The sequence below is a fragment of the Emys orbicularis genome, chromosome 18, assembly GCF_028017835.1.
Source record: "Emys orbicularis isolate rEmyOrb1 chromosome 18, rEmyOrb1.hap1, whole genome shotgun sequence".
In the NCBI taxonomy this organism is placed as follows: domain Eukaryota; kingdom Metazoa; phylum Chordata; order Testudines; family Emydidae; genus Emys; species Emys orbicularis.
The window spans coordinates 18,769,452-18,785,472 of NC_088700.1; positions in this window are offsets into that span (position 1 = coordinate 18,769,452).

The following is a 16,021-nucleotide window of genomic DNA, read 5'->3' on the forward strand; positions in this document are numbered from 1 at the left end:
AACCTCCTGGAGATAGTTTGCAGTTAGAGCTGGGCGGGAATCCTTTCTCCCATTCTGCAGACATTTTTGAGCTGTCAATATAGGGTGACCAGATGTCCCGATTTTTGGGTCTTTTTCGGGTCTTTTTCTTATATAGGCTCCTATTACCCTCCACCCCCTGTCCCGATTTTTCACACTTGCTGTCTGGTCACCCTATGTCAATATATTCCTCCCTACCCTGAATTGGGAAAAAGTTAAAATCGTGACAATTTTCACACCTTGAAAATCCAAAAAGAACAAAAATTCAGCTTTGGTCACCCAGCAACGTTTCATTGTGCTACCTTTGAAATGTTTTGATTTCAACCATTGTTACACAGCTTAAATTTAGAAATGCAACATAGTTTTGAAACAAAAAACCCAGAATTTTTCCAATGACATTTTTGAGTCAAATCTCATCTCAACTGACCCTTTCCTACAAAAAGTTCCGGTTTTGAGAAATCGTCATTTTTTGATGAAAACACACTTGTGGAAAAATTCCCAACCAGCTCCAGCTGCTTGTTTGATTGGCACGATCTCCATGGGCACCAATGGCCTGGCTGTTTGCCTGTGCTAATCCATTGGTGCTGCAGCAGAGAAAGGGACCCAGGGACTTGTGCAATTGAACAAGGGGAAGAAAACTTGGTCCCAGCTAAAAACTTGGATCTCCTTTTAAGCAGACCCTAATGGATGGAGTTAAATGACAATTTTCCCATCAATTATTAAATTAGCACCTTTTATATATATATATTTATAGAGAAATTACTTTTGTAAACAATAGTCTCCTCCTTCAGAAGGCCGTGTAGTCCATGGCATAATGCAGCTATAACCATTACCTTATAAATAGGAAGGGTAGCTTTCAAAAGCCAGCCACAAGTGCAGCAACGGGAAGGGTTTTTTTTAGTTCCTTTCTCCTTTGCAGTCATATATTCCCCAAAAGGAAAGTGGATTTTTGTTTCTGGGTTCAGCTGAAGCAAACTGGCCCAACCGTGAATCCAAACTGGTGTAAGACGTCTCCATTGTGAAACACAGCCAGGTCTCGCAGGGGCAAGAGCGCCAGCTCCTCGGTGGAAAACTGGAAGATGGTGTCTGTGATCGAAGACTCGTTGTCCAGCTGTAACACACAATGGAGCTGCACTATTATCATGGGTCAGTGGTGACAGTGTAAGAGGTCATAGGCCTTGTCCCCACTCAGAGAATCAGAAAATTAAGGTTCAACGAGACCTCAGGCGGTCTAGTCCAACCCCCTGCTCAAAGCAGGGCCAATCCCCAGACAGATTTTTGCCCCAGATCCCTAACTGGCCCCCTCAAGGATTGAACTCATAATCCTGGGTTTAGCAGGCCAATGCTCAAACCACTAAGCTACCTCCCCCAGGTTAAACATCTCCATCAGAGTCTATTGAGAACAGTATCGTGCCCATACAAAAAGACACCCTGAAAGAGAAGCTGGCACCTAATTTGCTCGACACATTAGCATGCGTGTCCTGAACTGGAATTGCTTGCTGGGGGGGCGGGAGCTAGGGGGGCAAACATCCATACTACATGGGCTCCACATAGCTATGGGTAACGGGTAACTGCTTTGGCCAGGTCTCGGCATGGCAAAGGTTGACGTGGCACCCATCACCTCTTCCCAAGGCTACCTTTGAGACTAGCACTAAGCCCCTCTCCCTGCAGCTGGGAAGACCGGATTTACTCTTGCAGGAAGGTCTGTCAACGGTTGCTGGGTGTGACCTACAAGGGGTTCCACCAGAAAGGCCTTTGCCCTTCGGGAATCCCCACTTCTCTCAACCTAATTGCTTCTACTAAGAACACCCCCCCACTGGCACAGCTTCCCACCCCCACCCCCTCCCCGTACCATGCAGCTTGGCAGCGTGGTCAGGTAGCTCTGCTCCCTGGAGTCCACTAGGAATTTGACGTCTTTCTCCAGCTGCGGCTCTCCGTTGGCGTCAGGCCTGCAGGAGTACGACACCTTCTGGGTGGCGAGGCTGCTGTGCAGCTTCAGGAAGCGGAGCTGGACGGTGCTGGCGCCCTGGTATTCCAGCTGCAGCGACAACAGGGTTAACAGGGTTCCGCTGGGGGGCAGGGGGGAGCAGACCTACTGCAGCTGCTTAGAATGCTTAACCCACAGCAAAGCCCCCCAGTCTAGCCTGACGGAGAGGATGGCACCATGTGTGTCAGGAGGCTCTTCCAAGGCCCACATTTAACCCACCCTCAGATTATCTAGAGATGCCCAGTTTTTCACTGGAACGCCGGTCGAAAAGGGACCCTGGTGGCGCCAGTCAGCACCGCCGACCGGGCTGTTAAAAGTCGGGTTGGCGGCACAGCCGGGCGAAAGCAGGCTCCCTGGCTCTGCAGGGCGCCACCCCCGCAGCTCCCACTGGCCCCAGTTCCTGGCCAATGGAAGCTGTGGAGCCGGTGCTTGGGGCGAAGGCCCCTGTCCCCTGCGCTTAGGGGATGCACATGCTGCCCGCTTCCAGGAGCCGCGCAGACCCAGGGCAGGTAGGGAGCCTGCCTTAACCCCGCTGTGCCTCCCGGCCAGAGCCCAAACCCTCTGCTCCTGGTCGGAACCCCCTCCAACTCCCTCCTACAGCTGCCCCAGCCCTGAGACCCCTCTTGCACCCCAAACCCCTCATCCTCGGGCCCACCCCTAAGCCCACACCCTCAGCCAGAGCCCACACTCCCTCCCACACCTCATCCCCCTGCTCCAGCCCTGAGCTGCCTCCTGCACTCCAAACCCCTCAGTCCCAGCCCTGACCCCCCCTCCTGCACCCCAAACCCTTCATCCCCGGAGCCCTCACACCCTTCCACACCCTAACCCTCTGCCCCACCCTAGAGCCCCCTCCTGCACCCCAAACCCTTCATCCCCAGAGCCCTCACCCCCTTCCCCTGCCCTGAGCCCCCTCCTGCTCCCTAAACCCCTCGGCCCCAGCCCTCACACCCTCCTGCAGCCTAAACACTTCACCCCCGCCCCATCTCGGAGCCCTCACCCCCTCCTGCACCCCAAACCCTTCATCCCCGCCCCATCTCGGAGCCCTCACCCCCTCCCATACCCCAGCCTGGTGAAAGTGTGGGGGAGAGAGCGAGCAACGAGGGGGGGATGGAGTGAGCCGGGAGCAGAGCAATTAGAAAGTTGGCAACCCTAAGATTATCAGCTGGGGGGACACGATGTTTTAACCCCATTGCCAGAGTCCCAGTGGAACAGGAGGGAGGGATACACGGTGGCTGTAGGACTGCCTGGCTTTCACCCCCCAGAGGTGTTACAGACGTTATTCAGGCCGGATGCCCGCTCCCCTTCCTGGTTACAGGCACAGGTGGTGGTGGTGGTCAGCGAACCTGAGAGCAGCTTTCAGAGGCTGTAAAGCCAGGAGGGACCCGTGTGCTCACCCAGTCCGACCGTACATACAACACAGGCCCTAGGACGTCCCTGGATTAACTCCTGTTTCAAGCAGAGCTTGATTCAAGAGTTACCAAGAGCTCCCTTAGCACCACCCACCCGCTCCTACAGAACGTGCCAAGAATGAGAACGGCAGGTTCTGCGTCCGCTATTAAATCAGCCCTGCGTGCAGCGCTCGGATCGCGCCTGGTATTGAGCCCTGCCAATGAACGAAGAGGAGGGCCCCGTCCCTGACACACCAGAACTGACCAGGAAGCCCCCAGGCAGGGCGCTGAACCACTCAAAGGTGTCCTTGGAGGTGTAAGCTCTCAGCCAGGCTTTGATAGGCACCTGGTGGGGGGGAAACGTTGCCACAGTTAGATGCCCCGGCTGCGGCTGATGAGACGACAGCCTGTCATGACTTTCACCTCTGTGTCTGAGGTTAAACAGCTGGACTGCCTGGCAGCAAATAACTCTGACCAGGAACTGCAGCCTGGCTTCGTCTCCAGCCGAGGCAGCTCAGCAGAGCCGTGCCCTGGGCCTGCACGTGTTTTAGTAAATCGGCTCACTCTTGATGTTTACACAGAGAGCAATCTCCCCTTCCGCCCCCCCCCCCCCCAAGGCAGCAGTATGCCCCTAAGCACCCCCAGAGGGGCTACGGAACAAGACTGCTTTCTGCCTTGCCCCCTGCACTGTTTGTGGCTTTGTCAGCACAAACCAGACACACAGCAAGTTACATGTGGCTGATCGTTGGTGCTAAGGCTCGGGGCTACGTCCCTCTTTACTTCCTCTCTAATTCCCCTTCATTCCCCTCATGTCCCGCCCCCGCTATGCTGTCAGTCACTCCCTCCCCAATTCCTGGACCTCTACCCTGGCTTCCATATCATGTCCCAGGTCCTTCTCCGCACGGGCCTGGCTCTGCCACCATCAGAGGCATTGCAGAGAAGCAGATTTTGTGCAAGTCCCGCGGCCTGAGAAAAGCAGCCAGACTCCCCCCTCCTCCCCTCCAATGCTGCAACCCCCCTGCCATACCTGATTGCGTACTGGAGCGATACAGGTCTCTCCCCCTGCCGTGAAGTTGCAGAAGGCCAGCAGAGAGTCCTGCGGACTGCCTTGATTGGGGTCTATGTAATAGTAACCTGGACAGGGGAAGAGCAAGGAGCGGGTCACCCAGAGCCGCTCGTGTTTGGGAAGAGAGGAGGCTTTCATGTCCAAGCACACGCCTTTTCTAAAGGGTAGTGCCTGTTACTAGGGCATCCACGCTAGAGCAAGAGTCCTGTGATGTGCTCTGCTGCATTCCCCACACCAGCCCCTTAACCACGTCCGTCTCAATTTGCTATAAATCATGTTGAATTCCCAGTCATGTGACGTGGCCTGACTCCCCACCCCAGCCAACCTGTCACACGCCGTTCCCAACAGTGGACTAATAAACACCAGCCAGCCTGCTGGCAGGGTATGTGGGCACTCACTCCGCAGCAAGAAATACGTTCCATGCTGCCAGAACATTCCCAGTGTAACCCACTTCTTTTTTTAAGCTCAAGCTGTAGCAGCTCCAGCTTCGAGTTCTGCTTTTTTTAGCTCAATCCCCAGTGAGTGAGCCCAGCTGACAAGCAGGAACTCATCCAGGCTTTGCACTGCTGTGGACCTCGGCCCCTCCTCATGGGCTTCCTAAGTCCGAAGGAATCACATAAGCCGTTGGTGAGCGTGTTACACGTCCCCCTCGGTGCCTGATCCAAACAGGATCTGAGTGTGTTACAGCCCCAGCCCGTGACCTTTAGCAGCTCAGACTTTTAGCTGTGAGGGGCCCCAGCTGACTTCCCTCTGGGTCAGCCAAGATGGCGGAAGTCAACACACCGCCCCATCCTGAGCGCGGTGCCAGGAAAACATCAACCCGCCTGAGCACAATAGCTGTGATATTGCAGATGTGACCAGGCTGTAAAGAGTAACAGGCGATATCCCCAGCTCATCTTTTCTCCTCCTGAGAAGATATGACCAGGCTCTGGCTGTAGGAGCTGTCAATTAATGGGCTCTAGAGAGAGTGCAGGTCCGAGGGGCCGGGGGCTGTGTGCGCGCAATCCAGAATGAGAGAGAGGAGGTTATCTGGACATCTGTAGACCACCCACAGAGGAACCCTTCTTTTCTGCTGGACACCGATGCCCTGAGTGCACTGGCTCTAAATTCCTCTGAGAGATTAATCCTGGGGCAACCACTGTCCCATCCACTTCCCCCAGGGCAGGGCACAGTGAACCTCAGTGCTCATGAAGGTGCAGGACTAATGATTTCTGCTTAGAGCCAAGGGGAGAGGCCCTGTGGACGCTTCCCTCCCCCCACGAGCTCTCTCTGCAGCGCTCAGTCAGCTCCCCAGCTGCTACACGCCAGTGGTGACCTTTCCTTAATGGAGCTACCAAGCCGAGTTCAGAGAGGACTGGAAGGACCCCAGTCCACCCATGACATCCGGACTGGGATCCCGCTCCCCCAAGAGCACGGTGCGGTTTGTTCGGTACCGTCAGGCAGGTCAGGCTGAGCCAGGAGAAGCTCCTTGCAGTTGGCAGCCGGGTTGTCTTTAGTGCCATTTGGGGGCTCTACCAGGAGCTTCAGCTCATGGCCCAAGTTGTCCAGAAGAGCCCACACCCTGGCGTAGTTCAGTTTGTTGGTTGAATAAATCAGATGCTAAAAGGGGTGGAAGAAATACAGAAAGTAACTCGAATCTCCCTTACCTTTCCCCAGGCAGCCAGGAACAGCCCAAGTGCACCCAATGTCTGTCTTGTCTAGTTACACTGTGGCTGTTGAGAGCAGGGACTCTCTCTCACTCTGTACAGCACCTTGCGCAATAGGGCCCTGATCTCAGCTGGGGCCTCTAGGTACTACTGGAATACGAATAATAAGGGGGGCAGGTAGGAGAGGAAGTTGGTATGCTTAAGTAGATGCCTCCTTACTAAGTCAGAAGTACATTCACTGGGCTTTGTGATCTAACACTGCAGCACTGACTGGTGACGCTTTCTGGGGAGTGGCCAACAGGCTTAGCTGGTTTTTCCTTAGACTGGAGGAAGTCTTCTCCTGCCCAAAGAAGAGCGAAGTTACAAGCTCTTCTGTTGTGGCTGGAAATTGGAAAGCAGTGTAAAGAGGGGGAACGTGATTTGAGACTTACAATGCAAACCCGGGGAGATGGAGGCCACTGGTTGTTCGGTGCCCTCAATTCTCCTGCTTCTAGCTTTGCGCTGATTAAGCCACCGTATATTTTATATTCAAGCAAGCCTGTGCAGGCGAACACCCCCCCTTCCCCACCCCCAAGCCCAGGGAGCCAATACACAGCTCCCACCAGGCCAAGACTAACCAGAGCTTTGGGAAAGGAAACATTCCCCCCACCAAAGCAGCAGCCCCCATCACATGCTCTGTGTGACTCGATGGCTGTGTTTCCCCCCCTCCCCCCCACAACACTCACCTTCAGTTCCTCCATGGAGACGTTTAGCGAGGGTCCCCTGGGACCGGCAAGGCCGGGCGTACCCTAGACGACAACGACAACATAGATTCATAGATTCTAGGACTGGAAGGGACCTCGAGAGGTCATCGAATCCAGTCCCCTGCCCTCATGGCAGGACCAAATACTGTCTAGACCATCCCGGATAGACATTTATCTAACCTACTCTTAAATATCTCCAGAGATGGAGATTCCACAACCTCCCTAGGCAATTTATTCCAGTGTTTAACCACCCTGACAGTTAGGAACTTTTTCCTAATGTCCAACCTAGACCTCCCTTGCTGCAGTTTAAGCCCATTGCTTCTTGTTCTATCCTTAGAGGCTAAGGTGAACAAGTTTTCTCCCTCCTCCTTATGACACCCTTTTAGATACCTGAAAATGCTATTATGTCCCCTCTCAGTCTTCTCTTTTCCAAACTAAACAAACCCAATTCTTTCAGCCTTCCTTCATAGGTCATGTTCTCAAGACCTTTAATCCTTCTTGTTGCTCTTCTCTGGACCCTCTCCAATTTCTCCACATCTTTCTTAAAATGCGGTGCCCAGAACAGGACACAATACTCCAGTTGAGGCCTAACCAGCACAGAGTAGAGCGGAAGAATGACTTCTCGTGTCTTGCTCACAACACACCTGTTAATACATCCCAGAATCATTGGCACCCCTCTCGGCATTCCGCACAGAGCATCAACAGGGTGGCCTGAGCAAGCAGCGGACTGGATGCGAGGACCCAGGAGGTCCCTTCCAGTCCTACTGCCATTCAGTGCTCCCCAGGTACACGGCAGGTACACGGCAGGCTGCTGGTGTTCTGCTGCCAAGGTCTTTTGACTCCCCCGCCTCCATCTGTTGTCAGCCGCACAGTGCAAGTTCTCTCTTGTTTGAGAAGGAAAGGACGGGGGATATGTAAATATCGGCTTAACTTACAGGCAGGCCTGGCTCGCCTTTGGGTCCTGGCAGGCCTTGGAAACCTTTAAGTCCCTAACATGAGAGAGAGAGGGGGGTGGTGGGGGAGAAACAATAAACAGTCAGCAAGAGGCTCTGCAGCTGGAGACTGTCCCAGAGAAAGCACTAGGAATCCCTCTCTTCCCTCTGTCAGGGCGCGCACCCCTAGTGGATCAGTCCATCTAGGATAAAATGTCTCCTAAAACACTCTCCGGGGTGAAGGTGTGTGGGACGAGCTGCAGGGACTGAAGGAGACACGGGGGGCTTTTAGGGATGTGCTGGCTGTTTCCTAGAGCAGCATCACCAGAACAGATGGGATGCCGCCGCCGAAGACTAGCGCAGTGCAGACCCCATCCATCCCTGCATGATGCACATTGAAGGCTAGAGACAGGCTCTGCCACAGCTTCCCACCAGAGCTGGGAATGGCTTGTAATGTCGGGCTCATCAGATGCAGATGTGGTTTTGTTTGCCCCCTTCGCATGCCTGGAGAGCACAAAAGCACAGGGCCATAGAAAGTGGGGCCACCCACAGCATGAGAGCCAACCCCCAAAATGCAGGGGAGGAAGAGGAGGGCTGGTTGCTTCCTTATAATTATAGAAGATTAGGGTTGGAAGAGACCTCAGGAGGTCATCTACTCCAGGGGTTCTCAAACTGGGGGTTGGGACCCTCAAGGGGTCACAAGGTTATTACGTGGGGGTTATTACTGTCAGCCTCAACTCCAAGCCCCACTTTGCCTCCAGTTTTTAATGTATGGGGGGGGGGGGTCGCACTCAGAGGCTTGCTGTGTGAAAGGGGTCACCAGTACAAAAGTCTGAGAACCCCTGATCTAGTCCAATCTCCTGCTCAAAGCAGGACCAACCCCAACGAAATCATCCCAGCCAGGGCTTTGTCAAGATGGGCCTTAAAAACCTCTATGGATGGAGATTCCACCACCTCCCTAGGTAACCCATTCCAGTGCTTCACCACCCTCCTAGTGAAATAGTTTTTCCTAATATCCAACCTAGACCTCCCCCACTGCAACTTGAGACCATTACTCCTTGTTCTGTCATCTGCCACCACTGAGAACAGCCGAGCTCCATCCTCTTTGGAACCCCCTTTCAGGCAGTTGAAGGCTGCTATCAAATCCTCCCTCACTCTTCTCTTCTGGAGACTAAACAAGCCCAGTTCCCTCAGCCTCTCCTCATAAGTCATGTGCCCTAGCCCCCTGATCATTTTGGTTGCCCTTCGCTGGACTCTCTCCAATTTGTCCACATCCTTTCTGAGCTAGGTGGAGGGAGATGCACTTAGAGCACAGGACATGTGGCTATAGCCACGCCAGGTGAGATATGTTCAGAGGAGAGAGCTAGGATGCAGTCAGGTCACAAAAGAGAACACCACGTCCTACTTACTTTTTGTCCAAATAAGCCCTGGAAGGGAAAAGACAGAAAAAAACAAACATTCTCTGAGTTGGAAGATATAAACTGATTTGGGAAGACATACAACACCTGCAGCAATAAATAAATACATAGAATAATATGGATAAAACACTTTTCCTCAGCAGCTCTCAAAGCAATATGCAAAGGAGGTATCATTAGCCCCATTTTACAGATGGGGAAACGGAGGCATAGGGCAAGGCTGTGACTCGGCCATGGTCACCCAGCAGGCTAGGGGCAGGGCCGGGAATAGAACCCAGGTCTCCTGAGTCCTAGGCCAGTGCTCTGTCCAGTAGGCCCTACTGCCACCCCTTTCACATCTGTATGGTGCCCAATCCCGAGCTACCCCATTAAGTGTCAGTCACTGCATCGTTTGTTACCAGCAAAGCACAGTGAGCCCAGGGAATCCCAGGCTTCTGACGACTTGTGAGGTTAAAACCCAATATACATAATCTATCTCACCTGGCAGAATGTGACTCGCCCCATCCACCCCCACAGTCTAGAGGGAGAGTGTGAACAGCCCCACCAAGCCTGCCATACTACAGGAAGATGGGGGAGGCGGCCAGTTTGGAAGAGGGAGCAAAGTAGTTTCAAAAGAAACAATGGAAAGGAATGGAAAGTCTCTGACGGAGAGGAGTGCTGTGGGGGAGGGCTCCCCGAATCGTTCTGAAATGTCCCAATAATTATTATGATGTAACTAGTCATGCTACTCTCCAACTGGCTTCGGTGGACCGCTGTAAACCAGAGCATCTATCCAAGGGCACGAAGCAGCTGGCTGCCCACCTCTCACATGGTACCGTCATATGCACCCCCCCTGGGACAGTGAAGGACTTACTGGCATTCCAGGGAAGCCGGAGGATCCCCGTGGACCAGGTGGGCCGATATTACCCTGCAAAAATGGCACAAGCTCAGTTGACAACATACTGCAGGAAAATGTGGGAAAAACCCATGGGTGCCCCTGGACCTGGGTTGCCCCATTCAGGGCCTTGGAGTTTAGAGCATGCACTGAACCGCCAAGCTGTAGAGAGATTCTCCAGCCCTCAGGGCAAGAAAGGAACATCACTAACAAGAATACTTCGCACATAGTCAGCTGACGATCACACTGTACCTTCAACAATTAAACCTCACTACATCCATGAGGTTGATCCCAACCCTATTTGGAGTATAAAAAGGAAATGGAGTCCAATGAGATTAGACGACTTGCCCAAAGTCAATAGAAAGGCAGTGTCAGAGTCAGGAATGGACCCGAGCACCGATTCCCAGTCCCCTGTTCTAACCACTAGACCCCACTGTCTGTTGGCGACTCTCCATCCTTTTGCAGCGCCGGGAGCCGCATGCTGGGATACACATTCAAAGCCATTTCTCATTTTTCTATCTGCCACTGTATTTTGCAACAGCAACAAAAAAGTGCCAAAAATCCACCCAAGCCAAATTCCAATTCCCTCCCTCCAATAACGTCGTTTCTGCCTGCACTCCTTTGTCCCTACCCCAAGGCACGTGCACTGCATTCCTCTTCTCACAGTCCAACCCCAGGCTGGGAACTTACCTTTGGATGAATTCATCGCTTCCCCCATGCACCTCCCTTTTCTCCCCAACATGTCTGGCTGGTGAGTCTTGCCCACATGCTCAGGGTTTAGCTGATTGCCATATTTGGGGTCGGGAAGGAATTTTCCTCCAGGGCAGATTGTCAGAGGCCCTGGGGGTTTTTCGCCTTCCTCTATAGCGTGGGGCATGGGTCACTTGCTGGACGATTCTCTGCACCTTGAAGTCTTTAAACCATGATTTGAGGACTTCAATGGCTCAGACACAGGTTAGGGGGTTGATACAGGAGTGCTTCTGCGGCCTGCGTTGTGCAGGAGGTCAGACTAGATGATCATAATGGTCCCTTCTGACCTTAAAGTCTATGATTCTATGATTGGGGCTACCAGCTAGTGCCTGAAAGCAGCCGTGCAAGCCAGCAGGGGGCAGGGCTGCACATGACTGCAGAACAATCTACACAAGAAGGGGAGGACAAGTTGAAGTCCTTTACCTGCTCTCCCTTTGATCCAGGCCTTCCAGGTGCACCTATGGGTCCTTGCTTGCCCTAAGAGATGCGACAGGTACTGAGTGAGCACCACAGTAGTTGAAAGAGGCAGGACAGGGAAAGGAAAGAAAAGAAAGAAATCACTATACATACCTTGAAGCCATCATCTCCTTGCGGGCCACGATATCCCTTGCTGCCTTTCTCACCCTAGAAGAGCCAATCATGGGCAGGAATTGGTAACAGCACAGACGACAAAACTCAACAGCCCTACAGCTGAGACGTGGGAAGGCCAGGTTCTAGCAGCCCTTTAATAATCAGTTTCTGGGAGATGGAGGGCGAGCTGGCATGGAGGTTAGATACAGGGAACCATACTAATGTCAGTTATTACATCTCATTATGGCAGCCAAGGACTGAGGTTTTGTTGGCTGTAGGACAGGGGATTCTGAGACCAAAGGAGTTAATGCAGATGATCATCGGTGCAGGTTTTGCTGTACGTTTTAAGTACAAAGTATTGATAGATATTGATCATGTTCCCTATACAGCTGTTATCATCAGATCGGTGAGCACCCTAAAGAGATTCAAAATCCTCCCTAGATGAGTAATCCACACAACTGCAAACCAAGATAAATGTTCTTCCTTCAAACTCAAACGCCGAGAGGAGGGAAACTGCAGAAATTAGCAGGAGGCCTAGATTGGTTGGTTCCACTTTCCTGATTACATGGGGTTTTCTCTTATGTTGATAGGCCAGTGGCAAATAGTCTGACCAAGAACCTCGAACTCATCCCATTGAGAGCAGAGGTGTGCTAACAGCGGCGCATCCAACACAAATCAGCCAAGCAGGGCCAGACAGTTCCAAGCATGGTGAACCAGTGTTGTGATGCTGACAAGGGCAACTGGCTGAAAACTTTCTGGAGAAGTGCTTTCGTTTTTCAGGGGATTTCTGGGTTTGTTTGTTTGTTTGGTTGGTTTTTTTACGGGCGTGGAATGGCATCATACAATAAAACAAGTATCAGAGGGGTAGCCGTGTTAGTCTGAATCTGTAAAAAGCAACAGAGGGTCCTGTGGCACTTTTAAGACTAACAGAAGTATTGGGAGCATAAGCTTTCGTGTGTAAGAACCTCACTTCTTACCCACGAAAGCTTATGCTCCCAATACTTCTGTTAGTCTTAAAGGTGCCACAGGACCCTCTGTTGCTTTATACAATAAAACAGAAATTCTTGCGATAAAAATGTCTCGTCAAAAAATTTTGGCAACCAAAAATCCAAACATTTTTGGTTTTAAACCATTTTTTCCCAGTTTTTTGATGAAAACCCAAGGAGTTTTCCAAGAAAATTTTGGATGAAAATTAAAAAAAATATATATTGTTTACCGAATGGTGAAAACCAAAACCAAACCAGTTGCCCAACCAGCCCTACTGACAATGCTTTAGGTTGTTACATTTAAAAGTTTTATTTATTACAGTGAGTTCTGAAGGTCATGAGCAACTGACTGGCACTGGGGAACACCGGTCACCCTTATGTACTGTATCCCAGCTGGCAGATAGGGCCATCAAGATATGCATGGGCTTCTTGCGCCGTGGTCAAATCACGCACCTAATCAGTTCACAAAGAGACTATCTACCCACATGTGAAAGTCATCAGAAGTATTAGGAACAGGTGATGTGGGGATCGTACACTCCTAGGACTTGGTTTCAACCACCAGGTGACATGATGGGTAGGGTAAGACTGGTAACAGGCAAGGGAGAAAGGGAGGAGCCTAACATGTGCATTTCTACAGGCTCATGGAAAGAGTTAGACCAACGTGCGAACAGGGCCGGTGCTACCATTTAGGCCAACTAGGCGGTTGCCTGGGGCGCCAAGATTTGGGGGCGCCAAAAAGCGGTGCCCCCAATTTTTTTTTATAGTGTTCCTATGCCCCCTCCCCGAGCACGCAGTCGCCGCTCCACTTCTCCCGCCTCCCAGGCTTGCAGCGCCAATCAACTGTTTGGCGCCGCAAGCCTGGGAGGGGAGGAGAATTAGAGCAGGGGCGGCGTGCTCGGGGAGGAGGCGGAGCAGAGCTGAGCTGGGGTGGGGAGCTGCCGCATGGCTGCCCGGGGGTGGGGAGCTGCCGCAGGGGGGGGCGCCTCAGGGCGGGGGGGTGGAGCTGCCGTGGGGCTGGGGGGGAGCGCAAGGTGGAAGTTTCGCCTGGGGCGCGAAACTTCCTTGCACCAGCCCTGCATGTGAAGAAGCAGGATGGCTAAGCTGGAAAGATTTTGAATAAGTGACTCTCCCGACTATGCTACCACGAACTAGAGTCATACTCCACCCATGCAAAGCCCCCACTAAAACACAGTGCTCAAGTGATCAGTAGAACAGAACACTACATACCTTCTGTCCTTTTGGTCCCTGGTCTCCCTTCACCCCTTTCAGTCCAGGAATCCCCTGTCGGGGGAAAAATGTAGCATCCATGTATCTCCATCAATTAGGACACTCTGACTCCTGTTGAGTTAGTTACTTGCTGCTGAGAACTCTGCTAGGCAATAACACTTCTAGATGGGCTGAATGCCTCGTGTCCATGAGTATCTCTTCCCCCAACAAAGACCAACCTTGCCAGTAACAACTACTGCTGGCTGCCATTAAAGTTGCTTGAAATTTTATGAATTTTGCATTTTCAAATTTTTTTTTTTTTGATGAACAAAGACTTTCAACAGGGAAAATACATTTTTCCAACAGTTCTCATCAAACCTTTTCAAGTTCTTCAACTGGACCTTTTTTTTTTTTTTTTTTTTTAAATGATTGAAATTTCAACAAAACGTTTAAAAGTTTTTCAACATTTGGAAAAACTTGTAAAAAAAAAAGTAATTCAAATTCACACACCATCTAAACAAAAAATATTGTTTTTTTTGACCAACTCTAGCCGCCACATCTTGATCCCCGACCTGGAAGTGCTGTGTTCACGGAGGGCACTTCTTCTGGGAATGTGATTACATCACCTGCCTGACAGATCCATCCCAAGGCTGAGATGTTCTTCTCACACATCATGGTTGGTCAGAAAATTCAGGGATGGGAGATGCACAGATTATACCAAAATGTTGTTTTTTCCATCATGATTTTATTTTCATCAAAATTATCTAACCAGTTATATGGCATGCTCTGCTGTAGGAATGTTAGTTTCTGGAAGGGCAGGTAAGATTGAATAGGCAAAATACCTACAAAATTTAGACCTTTATGCTTAACTGATTTTGGAATTTTTTTCCCTATAGGATGAACCTGTCCAGGGGGCAAACAATCTAATATTAAGATAGGGCGTGATACATTTATTAATAGGATTATATGATAGGGTGCTTGCATCAGCAGAGGACTTGACTTGACCCAGGCAGTCCTTGTCAGTCCTATGTCTGGTCATTTGTAGATGAACAAAACATGAAGCGCACAGGGATTGCCATAGCAACAGCTGGATATCAAAAAGGCAGCTTTTGCCTTCCCAACTGGGAAGCAGAAGCTCACACAAAGTGAAGGCTGCCCTGTTCCAGCCTAAAGACATGATCCTGCACCATCCAAGGGCATGCACTGACTATATGGAGCCCCATTGTGGTGCTCTCAAGCCAGCAGGAATCAGGAGCAACTCCGCTGAAGACAGTGGCATTATAAGGGTGTCAAACCAATGAGAGAAGAATCAGCCCCATGGTGCTGGGAGAGCAGAGAACGCTCCCTGAGACAAGGTTCCAAGCAGTCCTGGACTCTCCACCTTTGTACAGCACCTAGCACAATAGGATCCCGGTCCACACAGAGCCTTGTAGCAGAGCCAGGATTTGAACTTTGCTCTCCTGAGTGCCTTACCCACAAGACTGCCCTTCCTCTCCATTAGAAAGCTCTTCAGCATCATGTGCTCTAGGCCTAGAAAGAGTCATAGATTCCAAGGCCAAAAGGGAGCATTTTGATCAACTACCACAGGCCAGATCATGCGTACCACAGGCCAGAGAACTTCTTCAAAATAATTCCTAGAGCAGATCTTTCAGAAAAAAACCAAACCCAATCTTAATTTAAAACTTGTCAGTGAAAGAGCAGGCTCAGAAGAGACACCTATCCCATCTCTGTGGCCAATACTCACGTAAGGTCCTTGTGGGCCACGTGGTCCCTCTGACCCTGGTTCACCTGGATGGCCCTGGAAGGCAGAAGGAGAAGAGACCCATCTCAGTGTCACAATAGAACTGCAAGGTAGGAACAATTCCATGGGTGTTTCTTGTGCAGAAAGAAAGCTGAGTCTTGCGGAGATGATGCAAGTGCCAGAAAGATGGGAACAGGTCCTGGGATCCATGCTTTAGGTAAGAGGAGGAGAAAGGATTTGCCCCAGATGATTCCTCTACAGAGTAAGACTGGGGACAAACGGCCATATGCAAGATGTGGGGACAGTTTGTGAGGAACAGGACATACTGCTCCCACATACATCACTGCTCCATGAGCAGCCTAAGGCAGGTAAGGTGCTTCTCCTCCAGTTTCTCTACTGGCTCCTCCCCCCCTTGCCACATGGACAGATCAGCTCTCAGCAGGATCTCCGGTGATGCTAATCAGCCTCTTACCGTTTCATTGCTGTGAAAACCCTCAGCATAGGGGAAAGAGAAAGAGAATTCAGAGACACCGTACCAGCAGTGGCACAGCTGGGACAGGCCTATGCAAGAGCATCTAACAGGCTTGGTACCATAAGGGGCTATCAGATCAGGACTTGCAAATCCAATCCATTCAGAGACCTCTGGTGCCTGGAATCCTGGCCAGGACGACCGGAAAATCCAGTCCAGTTTGCCCCATG